Raw genomic sequence first — 14,300 nt, forward strand, 5'->3', positions numbered from 1 at the left:
AAGCCCGATTCAGAGCACTCACACTTCTCAAACGATACAGGGGCAGGGTTCAGATAGCATAGTGTGAGTAGGCCCTAAGAGCGGAAGTCTCCAACCAAAAAGATTCAAATGGCTGCGCCCGCTTGTACAAGAAGAATAAGGTGAATAACAGCTAGGGTTATTATGTGCATCCTGCTTTGAGTGCATATTGTATTAGCATTTAATTATTGACATTATACATTCAATATTTATTCATTTGTTTGTTCATTTTTAATCGTCCTTTAGGAGAAACCGAGGTGTCACTTTTGCACTCAAGTTGACTTGTGAAATCACAGCCTGTGGGCTTACTAGACACTGAAAGCACCAAAACCTGGAGCCTTTTCTCTGAATAGCCACGTCTTTGGTTTTATTCAAAGTGAAGTCTTGTTTTTATTGACAGGAACGAACAATTTGTGATAAATAATAAACAACGACAATAATAAATGGTCAAAATACTCTGATAAATGCATTGGTAAATTAGTGTATAGTGTTTCATTCAACCGAGAGAAATCGATATGCAAACTACATATCAATTCACATTAACAGGAGATACGAAAATATTTGAACACTTTACCTCTACAAAAAAACGATCTGTTCACAAACCCGCTTTTATCACCGGAGGATGGACTTTTTGTCCATCTCTTTCAAAGTGCAAGGTCACTGGTGAAGAAACAGACAGAAGAGGAGAGTAAAGCAGCTCTTTATGTCCGTTGTGTGGAGCTCCTTTTAAAGCGATGGCTGAGTGAAATGCTCTCTCAATGTCTTTCACACATCTCTGCTGTCCGGCAGATTAGCACCTCCCAAAAGAGCCATTACTGAAACGCTTTGACTTCCTCTAGAGGAGCTCTGGGCAGAGAAATGGAGAGAGCAAAGCTAGTGTTTATCTGAGCATCACACACACATACAATTGAAGTCAGAATTATTAGCCCCCCTCTTTTTGAAATATTTCTTAAATGATGTTTAACAGAGCAAGGAAATTTTCACAGTATGTCTGATGATATTTTTTCTTCTGGAGAAAGTCTTATTTGTTTTTATTTCAGCAAGAATAAAAGCAGTTTTTAATTTTTTAAAAGCCATTTTAAGAACAGAATTATTAGCCCCTTTAAGCATTATTTTTCGAATGTCTTCAGAAAGAACCAACGTTATACAATAACTTGCCTAATTAACCTATCCTGCCTAGTTACCCTAATTAACCTAGTTAAGCCTGTAAATGTCACTTTAAGCTGTATAGAAGTGTCTTGAAAAATATCTAGTCCAATATTATTTACTGTCATCATGTCAAAGATAAAATAAATCAGTTATTAGAGATGAGTTGTTAAAACTATTATGATTAGAAATGTGCTGAAACAATCTGCTCTCCGTTAAACAGAAATTGGGTAAAAAAATAAAGAGGGGGTCTAATAATTCAGGGGGGGGGGGGGGGGGGGGGGGGTAATAATTCTGACTTCAACCGTAAATGAGCGTGTGGATGTCTGGGTTCATTTGCTCGATGTGAAAGAGAAAAACATAATCGACTTTTTGTTGAAATTGGTGTGACAGAGTTGCAGTTCTCTCTAAAATAACATTCACACACAGAGTTTTGCCTCAGTTGCATCACTAATTTTGTCTAATTATGCCAATTTATTCAGAATACTGTCAGCACAATTAACAGTCAACAAAACGGATGATACATTTGCCTCACAGCAACACAAATAGACACACTAAAATATACAAACATTTAGCATAATTTTGGGTTCACTGTAAAAAGTTCAGCTGAATCAAATGAGCTTTACTAGCCATCTCCACTTATCAGTCTGACTTAAATATTAAGTAATACTTTTTTTCGAAACCTGATTAACTTCATTCATTCGTAAAGTTTATTCAAACTAATTTCGAGAGGATCATTTATGATTGAACACGGCTGGTTCTGTATTAGCATGCATGATCCACCAATCAGGCCATTCCGAACCCACTAAAAAGATCCAGGGTTTTTCACTACAGTCATCTTCGATTTGAAGAATCCCCCCTTCCACACCTACCTCTTCACCTTTCCCATAGGGCGGCACGGTGGCCCAGTGGTTAGCACTGTTTTTGCCTTACAGCAAGAACGTCATCGGTTCTAGTCTTTTAACAGGCCGGTGGTCTTTTCTGTGCGTAGTTTGCATGTTCTTCCCGTGCTTGCGTGGGTTTTCCCCGGGTCCTCCGGTTTCCACCCACATTCCAAAAACATGCACAGCAAGTGAATTGATCAATCTAAATTTAGCACTACAGTCAATCTCTCACCCCGCAGCATATCTTTCCATAGCTTTCAATTTTTATTCATCAGTTTTTATCAAGAAGGAGTTGTCGAGATCTTCCTGACCTCAAGTCTCCCTCTCGCCCTGCAAACGGGAGGGAGCCCAGGGCTCAAGGACCTTTTGGGCTCAGGGCTCTCTCCCGGGACAGCATGCCAAACTTGCTTACAATCAATCATCTGCTAAGTGTGAACTCTTGAAATTTATTTTATTTTCATCTAAGTCCCTTTATTCATCAGGGGTCGCCACAGCATAAAGGGGGGCTATTAATTCTGACTTCAGCAGTATATACATGCACACAACAAGTCACAATAGGCTTAGCAAATATAAAATAAAAAAATTAAATAATTTAGATAGAAAATAAAATAAAATAAAGGAAGGAAAGGAAAGAAAAGAAAATGTGAGAAACAAACAACGGTCAAACTGAAAATATTAAGTTTGGATCTATTTGTTTTATATATGTCAGCACTTGCTGCCAAATAAGATCAAATTTTTGACTGCACTCTTTGGTGGAGTACCGAATTTCGCCCCTCCTGTGAATTTGTTTTCAGTTTTAAATATTTTTCCCAAGGGCGTGGATTTGCATTTGATATTGGTGGGGACTATTTTAACACCAACAGCCCCCCCAATTGTAAAATTAAAATGTAACTTCATATTTAAGATGTAAAGTTAAAGGAATGTCTGACAAAAAGGTAGTTTAATAAACACTTGCTTTTAGTGAGGGCTTATTGGTGCATAATCACTCACCACCGACATTCTTGCAAGTATAATATTGCCATTTATCCACTTAAAGCTAAAAGGTGACTTTACATGTCCATGTTATTTTCTTTCTCTCAGCGTGCAAACAGAACAGCACATGTTCTATTTTGCGGTTAAAAAAAAATTTAAATAAATAAATCAATCAAATACAATTAGTAATAAAAACAACACGAAATCAATCATTTCTAATGCTGCAAGAGTAAATTTACATGATTTTACTTTGACAAGGAATGAACGCAAACGTCTGGAAAGGTGGAGGCATATGACACAATAACCATTTAATCTCGATTGTTGTTTTTTTAATAATCGTAGTGGAAGCCAAAATCGAAACTATTCTTTTATTAATTGCACATCCATGCTTAGTATTATGGTGGCCTTGTAGCAAACTTGACTTTAAGTGACTTAAGCCTGGTTCAAGGTTTATACTTGACGCGTCCGCTTGTTCTATTGAGCGTGCGCGGCGAATGTGACGTCATCGTAGAGTTTGCGGATGTTCGATTTGGGTGTGTGCGACATGATTTCAGCTGGCAGTGCGCAGGGCATTTTTTGAGGCTCAGGCGGACAGTGCGCACATCGCCGCGTTTGATTTAAGTTGAATATGAAACACTTTAAAGAGATTTTGTCTGAAACCGTATGACTGTACACACATCTTTATGATCCGTGATCATAGAGATAACCAGATGACCAATAATTCTTGCCTAAAAATAGCAACAGCCGAGGGAAAGGAGAACGTTTTTGTTAAAAGGTTTTAAAAAACCTGAAGGATAAGTTTGTTAAAACTAAAAGAGGCCATGGGAAAAGTGGAGACCCGAATACACAATTACAGAATATGTTTTTCACCAGTCATATATTTTTACACTGATGTATATACAAATGTGAATTTAAAACTATTTAATAGTTACAAAACTATTATGAAGTTATTACAGAATATTTTCTTTGATAACTGAGAAAGAATATTTAAACCTAAAGGTTTACAATATACTAATGGCGTTTCTCTGGGCTTTATTAGTGATGATGGGCAGGAATGTTGGACTATTATTGTCTTTTTAGCATAAGTATAGTACAGAAACTAGCCAGACAGTAATGTGTGAACTGTGGAGCGGGCTAAATCTAAAAAACATCTGTATTTTTAGTAAGCGTACTTTTTTTTGCTTTTATTCTTTCCATAATGAAAAATATATTTGTAGAGCAACTCATGTTCTCTCCTCATTAATATTTTAATAGGTAAAACTGTCCGAGATATATACAAAGGCAAGTGATGTATCAAAGTTTGATTAAAAAAAATCTTTAATTGTTAAAAAAATCTTTATAATCATTAAATTAATTTATAAAAACAATCAAAATAATTAGCCTAAAAATACTGAATGATGTTAATGATATGACTTAGTTCCGGAAACTTTCTACTTCTGTTTATCCGTCTGATTTTGAGGTCAGATTCTTCTGCCCGCCCCCTGTCGTTTTAAAGAATATCCCAACGGCGAACGCAGTGAGTATAAAAGCCTCTTCCATTTCCCGAGGTCTGCGCGCAGTCAACGAAGGTGCGCAGTGTGGCGCCAGGCGAAAGTATAAATCCAGCTTAACACTGAAATATAGCTGCTTATTTCCATGTCTTGCACGGTAAGCCTGGCTGGAAAATTTCAACAAAGCATTATTTATTTTGGAGGCGATTAAATTGTTGGTGAGGACATTGTAATAATCAGTGGCTATTAGGGGGGACGCGTCCCCTCTGTCCATGCTAATTCTACACCCTTGATTTCTCCAAATTATTTTTAACAGTTTAACTGAGGGAGGAATTTCTCAAAGTAATTCCTATATTATTTTTTCTTCTGGAGAAAGTCTTATCCGTTTTATTTCGGCTAGAATAAAATCATTTTTAAATTTATTTTTTAATCATTTTAAGGTCAATATTATTAGCCGCCTTACGCAATCTATTTTTTTCAGTTGTCTACAGAACGAAGCACCGTTATACAATGAATTGCCTAATTACCTTGACTTTAACCTAATTAACCTAGTTAAGCCTTTAAATGACACCTTAAGCTGTATAGAAGTGTCTTGAAAAATATCTAGTCAAATGTTATTTACTGTCATCATGACAAAGACAAAATAGAGATGAGTTATTAAAACTTATGTTTAGAAATGTGCTGAAAACAATACGTTTTATTTAACATTTTACATTCCATATTTATAAACAAAATATTAAAATAAATTTTAATATTACAATTATTTCTAATAATTTAATTTAATATCGGCTAATTGTGTTTTTATTTTCCAACTATTCTCCTTGTTCTTTGCCACTGAATAAAACCCTCAGTGATTGACTCCTGGGGTCCATCATGACAGCGGCTTTCTCTCTGTCAGCGGAGAATCCCACTGTAAACTCGATAGATCAGCATGTTTCTGTCACTCTGCATTATAGACTGACATTGAGCGGCTCACGCCAGCATGTCCTCTGTGTTTGCTACTGGTTGACCTCTGACTGACCTGCGGTTGACCTGTGGCTGACCTGTGGACCGCAGCGCATGCAGTGCTAATGCTGAGTGACTGAGTGCTGAGCGTCAGGAGAGCAGGACGCTCTTCATCTGAGTGTTTGTCTCAGGTGTTGTTTCAGTCTCTGCTTCCTGTCACTAATAAAAGGTTTTCACTTCAGAGGCGTTTTTGCAATACATTTATACAGTGGGGGAAATGAGTATTGAACACATCGCCCTTTTTCTCAGAAAATGTATTTCTAAAGGTGCTGATGACTTGAAATGTTCACCAGATGTTGGTAACAACCAAAGAAATCCATATATACGCAAAGAAAACCAATCTAACTAGCTTACAAATAATAGCCCCTTTCACACAGTGATACCGGAAAAGATCTGGAAAATTTCCGGAACGACTTTACCGGTATATTGACAAAAGCGCTGTTCACACAGGCGAGGACGTTACGGAAATTTTCCGGAAAAGAGCATTCACACATCCATTCCAAAATACCGGTAAATTCTGACATCATTCACCACAAATGAGCTTTAAACGGCTGCGCTTGTATTTGTAAACATTTGACTAAATTACAAACTCTGTGGATGATCAATATTGTGAACAACTTTCGCAGGATCACTTTCTCATGTCGAGATGTTCATAATATGTGCGTGTGCAGGCGCTCACAGGCACACGCAAAGCTTGAAAGTAAACAAACAACGGCTTATCATAAGCATCTCATCGATGATTATTTACACAGTTGGCATTAAGAAGAACATGTAAACGTGATCTGACTAACTTCTAGCAGCTAAATGTGTCTAGAAAAATATTCAAAGGCTTTTATTCTCATAAACCGCGCAGACGTAAATGCGTCTGACTGTTGTGATTGGCTAAAGCAGGTGTCTCACGTCAGCACGTTCTAGACGTGCACGCGCTTATTACGGCAATCATCCTTCTGCATTCACACAGCGCAGCATTCCGGCAAATTGCCTGTAATGTTACAACTTCTCTTTCCGGAAAAGAGCTAGAACGAATTTACCGGTATTTTCAAAAAGGACCTGTTCACACATACAACCTTTCCAAGGTCTGTATGTGTGAAAGGGGCTAATATTATGTGTAGTAAAATGAGATGACGCATGGAAAAAAAGTATCGAACACACGAAGAAAGGGAGGTGCAGAAAGGCAGTGAAAGCCCAGACAGCAGCTAAAATATTTCAAAAGATATTCAGCAACCTTCAGCCAACCTAAAATACAATTAGATGACTTTACAATAAAAAAGTGAGTAAACCTGTGGCCTCTGAGGTGATTTTCTTTCGGTTTCACAAACAAGGTTTAAGGCTAGAGCTGCCTCAACTCAAAATAACATGTGATCAGATGTCTTTAAATATGTCAGTGTAATTTGTTTTTTCTTCAGGTGCACACCAGTAATATTTTTCTAAGTGTGAACACTTTTTATAAATGTGCCTTTTTAGGAGAATTATAGAGGAACTTTTATTATGTAATCACTATATAATCACTGTATAATCTGCCACTATTAAAATACACTGTTAAAACATATAGAAATACATTCAAGGGATGCAGGGCAAAACACACAGAAGTAAACAGCGGTGAAGTAAGACCATTCAGACAGCATATGCAACATGTATTGATGTATTGACCATGACAAAAACAACTTAAAAACAACTTTGCTCAACCTGCACGGCAATAGCATGCATAGGGAGAATCATTTAAAAAGTGTTGAAATATGACCTTTAAGATGTGCAAAAACAGAAAAACATACAGCCATCAATATAAAGGCTAGAATCCTATTGGAGCCTGGAAATAACGTGATGCTCATGCTACACCACTGTTTCATGATGACTATAGGAAAAGCCTGTATATAAACTGTGGGTTTTGGAACATTGGTAGGAGAGAGATCGATCGACCAACTCTGCTGTAACAATAAATTGCTTCAACTTGACAACTTTGAAGACCTCAGCCTCTTTTTTAAAACTTAGAAGATGTTTGCCGAGATCCAGCGCAACTTTCCACAACACCTTGAATAGGCTAATTAAACCAAGGCCTAGTCCTGGCTTACGCCCCATTCACACGGGGCGTCAGCGTCAACGCTTCCCATTCACTTTGAATGGGTGACGTCAGGCGTTGCCGAACTGCATTGTGGATCCATCTGCGCCACTTCAGAGGCGTTGCTCGCTGCAGAAGTTGGGACTAGCTCAACTTTTCCAGCGCCGATGGAAGCGTCAGCCAATCAGACCACTGTATGCAAATACACCAGCTAGACAGTGGCCTATTGCTGACTGAATTTCATTGGCTGACGCTGCTATGACGATCGCTTGTGCCCTAACTTCAGACACGCCTTCAGTCAAGCGTTGACGCTGAAGCCCCATGTGAATGGGGCATGAATCTAAGCCCTGTTTGTGAAACTGGGCCTTTAAGTCTTAAATTGGCTACAACATTCTCTGTTTCAGCAAGTGGAATGATTTTTGATGACAAATCTTATTTCAAGTGTTCGCACTTAGATGCTGCTTCATACTAAGGCACCGCTTTTACTAATACATTTTAGTTTTACAACACATAAGTTTTGCTACAGTTACGCCTTCTGTGTACACCACCCCGGAGTTTTCCAGAGCTTAAAGTCTACAGAGAGATGAGATCCAGCGTCAGATTTGAGATGGACTGGCCAACGTTCAGTGGTTTAGTGTGGTTGGAGAGTTGTGTAGAAGCACTTAATGAGACACCAGTGTGGACGTGGATCATTTTCATTCTAAAACGCTGTTTTAAAACTAAAACGTATCAGTGTAAACTGAGCCTAACATCAGGGTTGGCATGCTGTCCCAGGAGAGAACCTAGGTAATTGAGCTCGGGGCTCCCGCCTGGTCAATTAGTGTAACGGAGGCCAGCTAGTAAGTGCTGTGCAGGTAAACCTCACTCCTCTGACCTCTAAAGATGCTCTAGCGACTGACGCTAGAGGCCATGGACTTTAAAGTCCTTGAAAGGGCAACCGACTCCTATGCGGAAGGTTGCCGGTTTGATCCCAGCTCGGAGCGGGTTGGGTGCAGTAGGACCAGCGGGGTTACTTGATGCCGTGACCCGGATGGGGGCTAAATTTAGGGGGTTGAGTGTAACAGAGGCCAGCTAGTTAGTGCTGTGCAGGTAAACCTCACTCCTCTGACCTCTAAAGGTGCTCTAGTGACAGACGCTAGAGGCCATGGTCTTTAGCCTCCTTGTTAGGACAACCGACTCCCATGCGGAAGGTCGCCGGGTTACATTAGCATGTAAAGGGGTCCAAGATCAGGTAGTTCTCGAGAGCTCCCCCTGGTACAGGAGGAAAGGTTGGAGATGGGGTGGACAAGGGGATTCTTCCAAAACAAAGATAATGGAAGTAAGGTGAAATGGGTTATTTATTGTATGTTCGGATCTATCGGATTGGTTTATGGATGATTACAGATGAGACCAGCCACAATCAACTACATCACATGCTCTTCTTAAAATTAATTTATAAAACTTTCCTTAGACACATATTTTGGGAAATGCTCTGAAAAAACTCAACAACACACTCAATACAACACTAATAAATCGACTACCCTTTTGTTGTGTGACCTTTTGAGGTCATTGACCTCCATTATAATGACATTTTTACCATAGTATTTTAACCATGTTATTGTGATTTCTTGATTGTTTCTGGTTTCAAAGACTTACAATTTGTAATTTTTGCACTGACACATGTAAATAAAGACACACACACACACGTTTGTTTTTGTGAAAAGTGGGGACATTACATAGGTTTCCATTCATTTTATACTGTCCAAACCGTATATTGTATTGCCCTCACCCCACCCTACCCCTAAACCCAACCATCACAGGAGACTGTGTGCAGTTTTACTCTCCGATTAAACTCATTCTCTAGGATTTATAAGCATTTTGAGAAATGAGGACGTCACCAATGTCCTCATATTTCACCTCCTTTTTGTAATACCTGAGTCATACCCATGTCATTATACAGATTTGTGTCCTGATGTCACAAAAACACACACACACACACACGTTTGTTTTTGTGAAAAGTGGGGACATTACATAGGTTTCCATTCATTTTATACTGTCCAAACCATACATTGTATTGCCCTCACCCCACCCTACCCCACCCCCACCCCTAAACCCAACCATCACAGGAGACTGTGTGCAGCTTTACTCTCCGATTAAACATATTCTCTAGGATTTTTAAGCATTTTGAGAAACGAGGACATCACCAATGTCCTCATATTTCATTGTCATTATACAGATTTGTGTCCTGATATGTCACAAAAACATGTACACTCCAACCCAAACACAGAAACAAACATATATAGATACATAGAGACACATTCACACAGACATACTCACACAAACTCACACACAAACACAGATTCAAACACACATTCACACTTACTAACACACATAGATTCAGATTCCTATTCACACACACACACACACACACACACACACACACACACACACACACACACACAATTGTTTTTGTGAAAAGAAAAGTGGGGACATTACATAGGTTTCCATTCATTTGATACTGTCCAAACCGTATATTATATTGCCCTCACCCCACCCTACCCTACCCCTAAACCCAACCATCACAGGAGACTGTGTCCAGCTTTACTCTCTGATTAAACTCATTCTGTAGGATTTATAAGCATTTTGAGAAATGAGGGCGTCACCAATGTCCTCATATTTTACCTCCTTTTTGTAATACCTATGTCATACCTATGCCATTATACAGATTTGTGTCCTGATATGTCACAAAAACAAGCGCACACACACACACACCCTTCTAACATCCCTGACACACCCTCCAAAAAAATAAATCTCAAGAGACAAGCGGCCCAGGGCGACTTCACACTCACCTTCTTTCTCCATCTCAGACGCATCTGCTCCAAAATGTTGTGACACACACCATGCACCAACACATGCTCAGATCAGCCTGGATAAAAGCACAAAAGCACACACATTTGCAAACGCCGTGAATCAATCGCCAAACAGCCAAATATTTCAATGCCACATATTTGATCATAATAATTCTGACTGAAAACATTCATTTATTCTCCCCCAAACAAAAACACAGACCACCATCTATACATCAGAGCCAATGTCACAGCGCAATCTGCAGGGCTCATTCCTACAGCTTTAGTAATGACTTCAGATGTGGAGATGAACAAAACGGGAACTAAATAGCAGCTTTGAAAACGAATAATTAATTAAAATTCAATGGATGTTTCCATCAGGGTCAAATTCCACGGGGCAACTTAAGTGAATTACGCGCGACGCAAAATGTGAGAGGATAAAATTAATCTTTTTAGCGGTGCCGTTTTTGATAACATCAAATGTTGGAACGTTTAAGGTTAGGGTTTGTTCAAATGCAGCTTTTGTGTTAGTACTTAATAACTAATGACATCATTAAATTTGTATTTACATTTCTTTTAGAATTACTGATGTCTGAGAATAATTGAATTACTCAGTGAGGAGTTTAATTGTCTGACTTTTATTATTCATTTATTCAATTTCCTTCAGCTTAGTCCCTTATTTATAAGTGGTCGCCACAGCGGCATGAACTGCCAACTATTCCAGCTTGTGTTTTACACACATTCAGCTGCAACATAGTACTGGGAAACACCCATACACTCATTTACACACATTCATAAACTATGGACAATTTAGTTTATTCAATTCACCTATAGCGCATGTGTTTGGACTTGTGAGGGAAACCAGAGCACCCGGAGGAAACCCACGCCAACATGAGGAGAACATGCACAGAAATGCCAACTGGTCCAGCCATGACTTGAACCAGCAACCTTCTTGTTGTGAAGCGACAGTGCTAACCACTGAGCCATCAAGTCGCCTCATTATATCAATCATTTATTATCATTTTTCTTCTTACTTTCTCTTTTTGTTTTCTCATTCATTCATTTTTCTTTGGCTTAGTCTCTTATTTATCAGGGGTTGCCACAGTGGAATGAACTGCCAACTTATCCAGCATATGTTTTACACAGTGGAAGCACTTCCAGCCGCAACCCAGTACTGGGAAACATCCATACACACTCATTTACACACAAACTACATCCAATTTAGCTTTGTCCAAAGTTCATACACATTTTTACTGCTAAAAATCCAAGACTTTTCAATGACTTTTCCAAAACTTTCAGGTAAATATTCATGATCTTGTTTCATGTTTAATGTAATGTCTATGTACACATGGTAAATAAGAAAAAAATGCACATTCAAATTTATTACAGCATATATTAAGAAAAAAACACTCCATGTAGTTTATATTTATTTCCATATCTGTAAAACAGTTTTTAGAAAGCATCTTGCTTTCTGTGTGAAAATTGTATAAATGTTGGCTTGTGTTTTCACGAGACAAGATTAGTACAAATTAGCCTTTAGCATCCACAAAATCTTATCTCTGCAGTTAGATATGGTTTCTGGACACGTCACTCAAAATGCAGCTTGAGTTACGGTGAAAGCGAGTGAAAGAGAGGCGACGCTGAAAATGCTTTTGATTTTTGACGTTATTTCTTATTTACCCATTATATTTTTTTGAAGATCACCAATCAAATCTAGTGTCAAGTATTAGTCAAGTTCATCTCAAATATCTCAAAAGGTCCTTGAGCCCTGGTCTCCCTCCCATTTGCAGGACGAGAGGGGAGCCTTGAGCTCAGGTAGATCTCGACAACTCCCCCCTTGATAAGAGCTGACGACTAAAACGAATGCTGTGAAGAGATATGCTGCAGGATGAGAGATTGACTGTAGTGTGAGGAAACCGGGGAAAACCCACGCGAGCACGGGAAGAACATGCAAACTACGCACTGGAACAACCCCCGGCCTGTTAAAGGACTAGAACCGGTGATGATCTTGCTTTGAGGCAACAGTGCTAACCACTGGGCCACCGTGCCGCCACATGGATGGATAAGGTGAAGAGGTAGGTGTGAAAGGGGGGATTCTTCAAATCGAAGATGACTGTAGTGAAAAACCCTGGCTCTTTATAATGGATTAGGAGTGGCCTGATTGATGGATCATACATGCGAACGCAGAACCAGCTGTGTTCAATAATCATCACGTGATCCTCTCGAAATTAGTTTATGAATAAACTTCACATTTTGCAGCCCTACAACCACTCCATATACCTAAAACATGGTGCGTTTCTGAGTGTGCCTAACACAAGTGAGTGGGTTCGACACACCACTCATAGAAACACTCCTCTCTCTATATGCACCGCACACTTTACTTAAACTCCATCTTTCAAAGACTCAGTAAGGAAAGCAATGTTTGCCTGTGAACGTACCACACAATCATGTTGCACTACTTGTTTTCTTCAACCTTGAACACCTCTTTTACACAATATCTTGCACATTATTGTTCGGTCTTATGTATCTGTTAAAGGTTATGTGTTTATTTAACCAGTTAAACTCCGCCGACCGGGTCTGTGACATCATCGACTTTCGCTTTCAGATTTAAAGGGTTAGCATTGCACCAGACTCCCATAAATGGTTTCGTTTGAAAGTGTAGAATCTATATTTTATGCACATTTGCATCACTTTGGTTTTTATTCTACTGTACAAAAGTTATTTACACTTAAATACACAGTATTTTGGATACCCGAGCTGGGTATTGAACATTGGTTCATTTTCATATTTTTTATATGACACATGTACAAGTTATAGCTCAAATAAAAGCTCTTGCCGGTGCTCATACGGTTCTAGCATTCTTTTTACTGAATTATATTCGCATATCAAACAGTTGCCGAATGAATCGCGGTGTTTCCATGGCGCAGAAGTGAAAACAATATATTTATGATCACTAAGCAGCCCCAGATAGCACAGACAGCTGTCATCTCTCACCTTATGCTGTGCCCTTCAGGGACATTTCTCCTCTGTTTTTGAGGTGATGTGCATAAGTAATCCTTTTATATGTCTGACGTGGTCCAAACACAGTGAATTATGTTTGATTAAACAAAAGAATAGTGAAATATGAAAACAATGATCGCTCCCTGTGGCTTGTACAGCACCTCTCATCAGTTGGAATGGAATAACTTTTGCAAAGATTATAGTAGAGAGACATTTTCCTTTTTTCCTATGATTACAGACATGTGCAGGAACCACCAAAATTAATTACAGCACGCTAGACCACTGCTATGGGTTTGTGATTGGTTCGTTCTGTTTCCTGGGTTTTGCTTTCTGTTTCTAAACAGGTGACTCGTTATGATGCAGCAGGTGCGGCTAATCTTCAGGCTTTATAAAAGGAGCTTCCAAACTGTGTTGGAGAGACTGCTTTGGAGGACCGTTTTTTCGTTTGACTTCCTTTGGCTTACCCACCTCTTATATTAATTTTGTTTATTTGAACTTTGCTCCAGTGTAATTTGTTGTATTGAATATTGTTAGGTTAGACATTTATTTTGTTTACTTTGATACCCCTTTTTGCACATTATTTTATTTTATCATTTTTGTCTTTTTGTAACCTTTAAATAAATATCTTTTTGCATTATTACATTCAACTTGGTTTGGGTTCCCTTCATTTTGTTGCGTGCTTAAGCCGGCACGTAACAACCACACAGAACCTAAAAGGTACACTTTCAAATTTGAGTTTATAAAAAAAAACAAGAAGCGCCTCTTTTTTAGGTGTTTATTATAACACAGACAACATATACAGCTATTTTAAACACTTTCAATAGTGTTTTATGAAAATGCAAAGGGTTTTCTTTAAAATTATACCAAATTTTTGCATTTACACCTCTGCATGTGGATTTGGGAA

The 14,300-nt window shown here is 38.7% G+C and overlaps 1 long non-coding RNA gene across 1 annotated transcript in view; it reads right to left on the reverse strand.

Annotated features, from left to right (window-relative positions):
• Positions 1 to 354: 354 nt before the first annotated feature.
• The window catches only part of LOC147835899 (uncharacterized), a 34,249-nt gene continuing 20,303 nt past the window's right edge, over positions 355 to 14,300 (reverse strand). The window contains exons 2-3 of the long non-coding RNA XR_015495297.1: positions 10,400 to 10,476; positions 355 to 864 (exon numbers count right to left, since the gene is read on the reverse strand). This is a non-coding gene — a long non-coding RNA (uncharacterized LOC147835899). The remainder of the gene's footprint in view (positions 865 to 10,399; positions 10,477 to 14,300) is intronic.

This window comes from Danio rerio, chromosome 7 (assembly GCF_052040795.2).
Source record: "Danio rerio strain M-AB ecotype USA chromosome 7, GRCz13ab, whole genome shotgun sequence".
Lineage (NCBI taxonomy): Eukaryota > Metazoa > Chordata > Actinopteri > Cypriniformes > Danionidae > Danio > Danio rerio.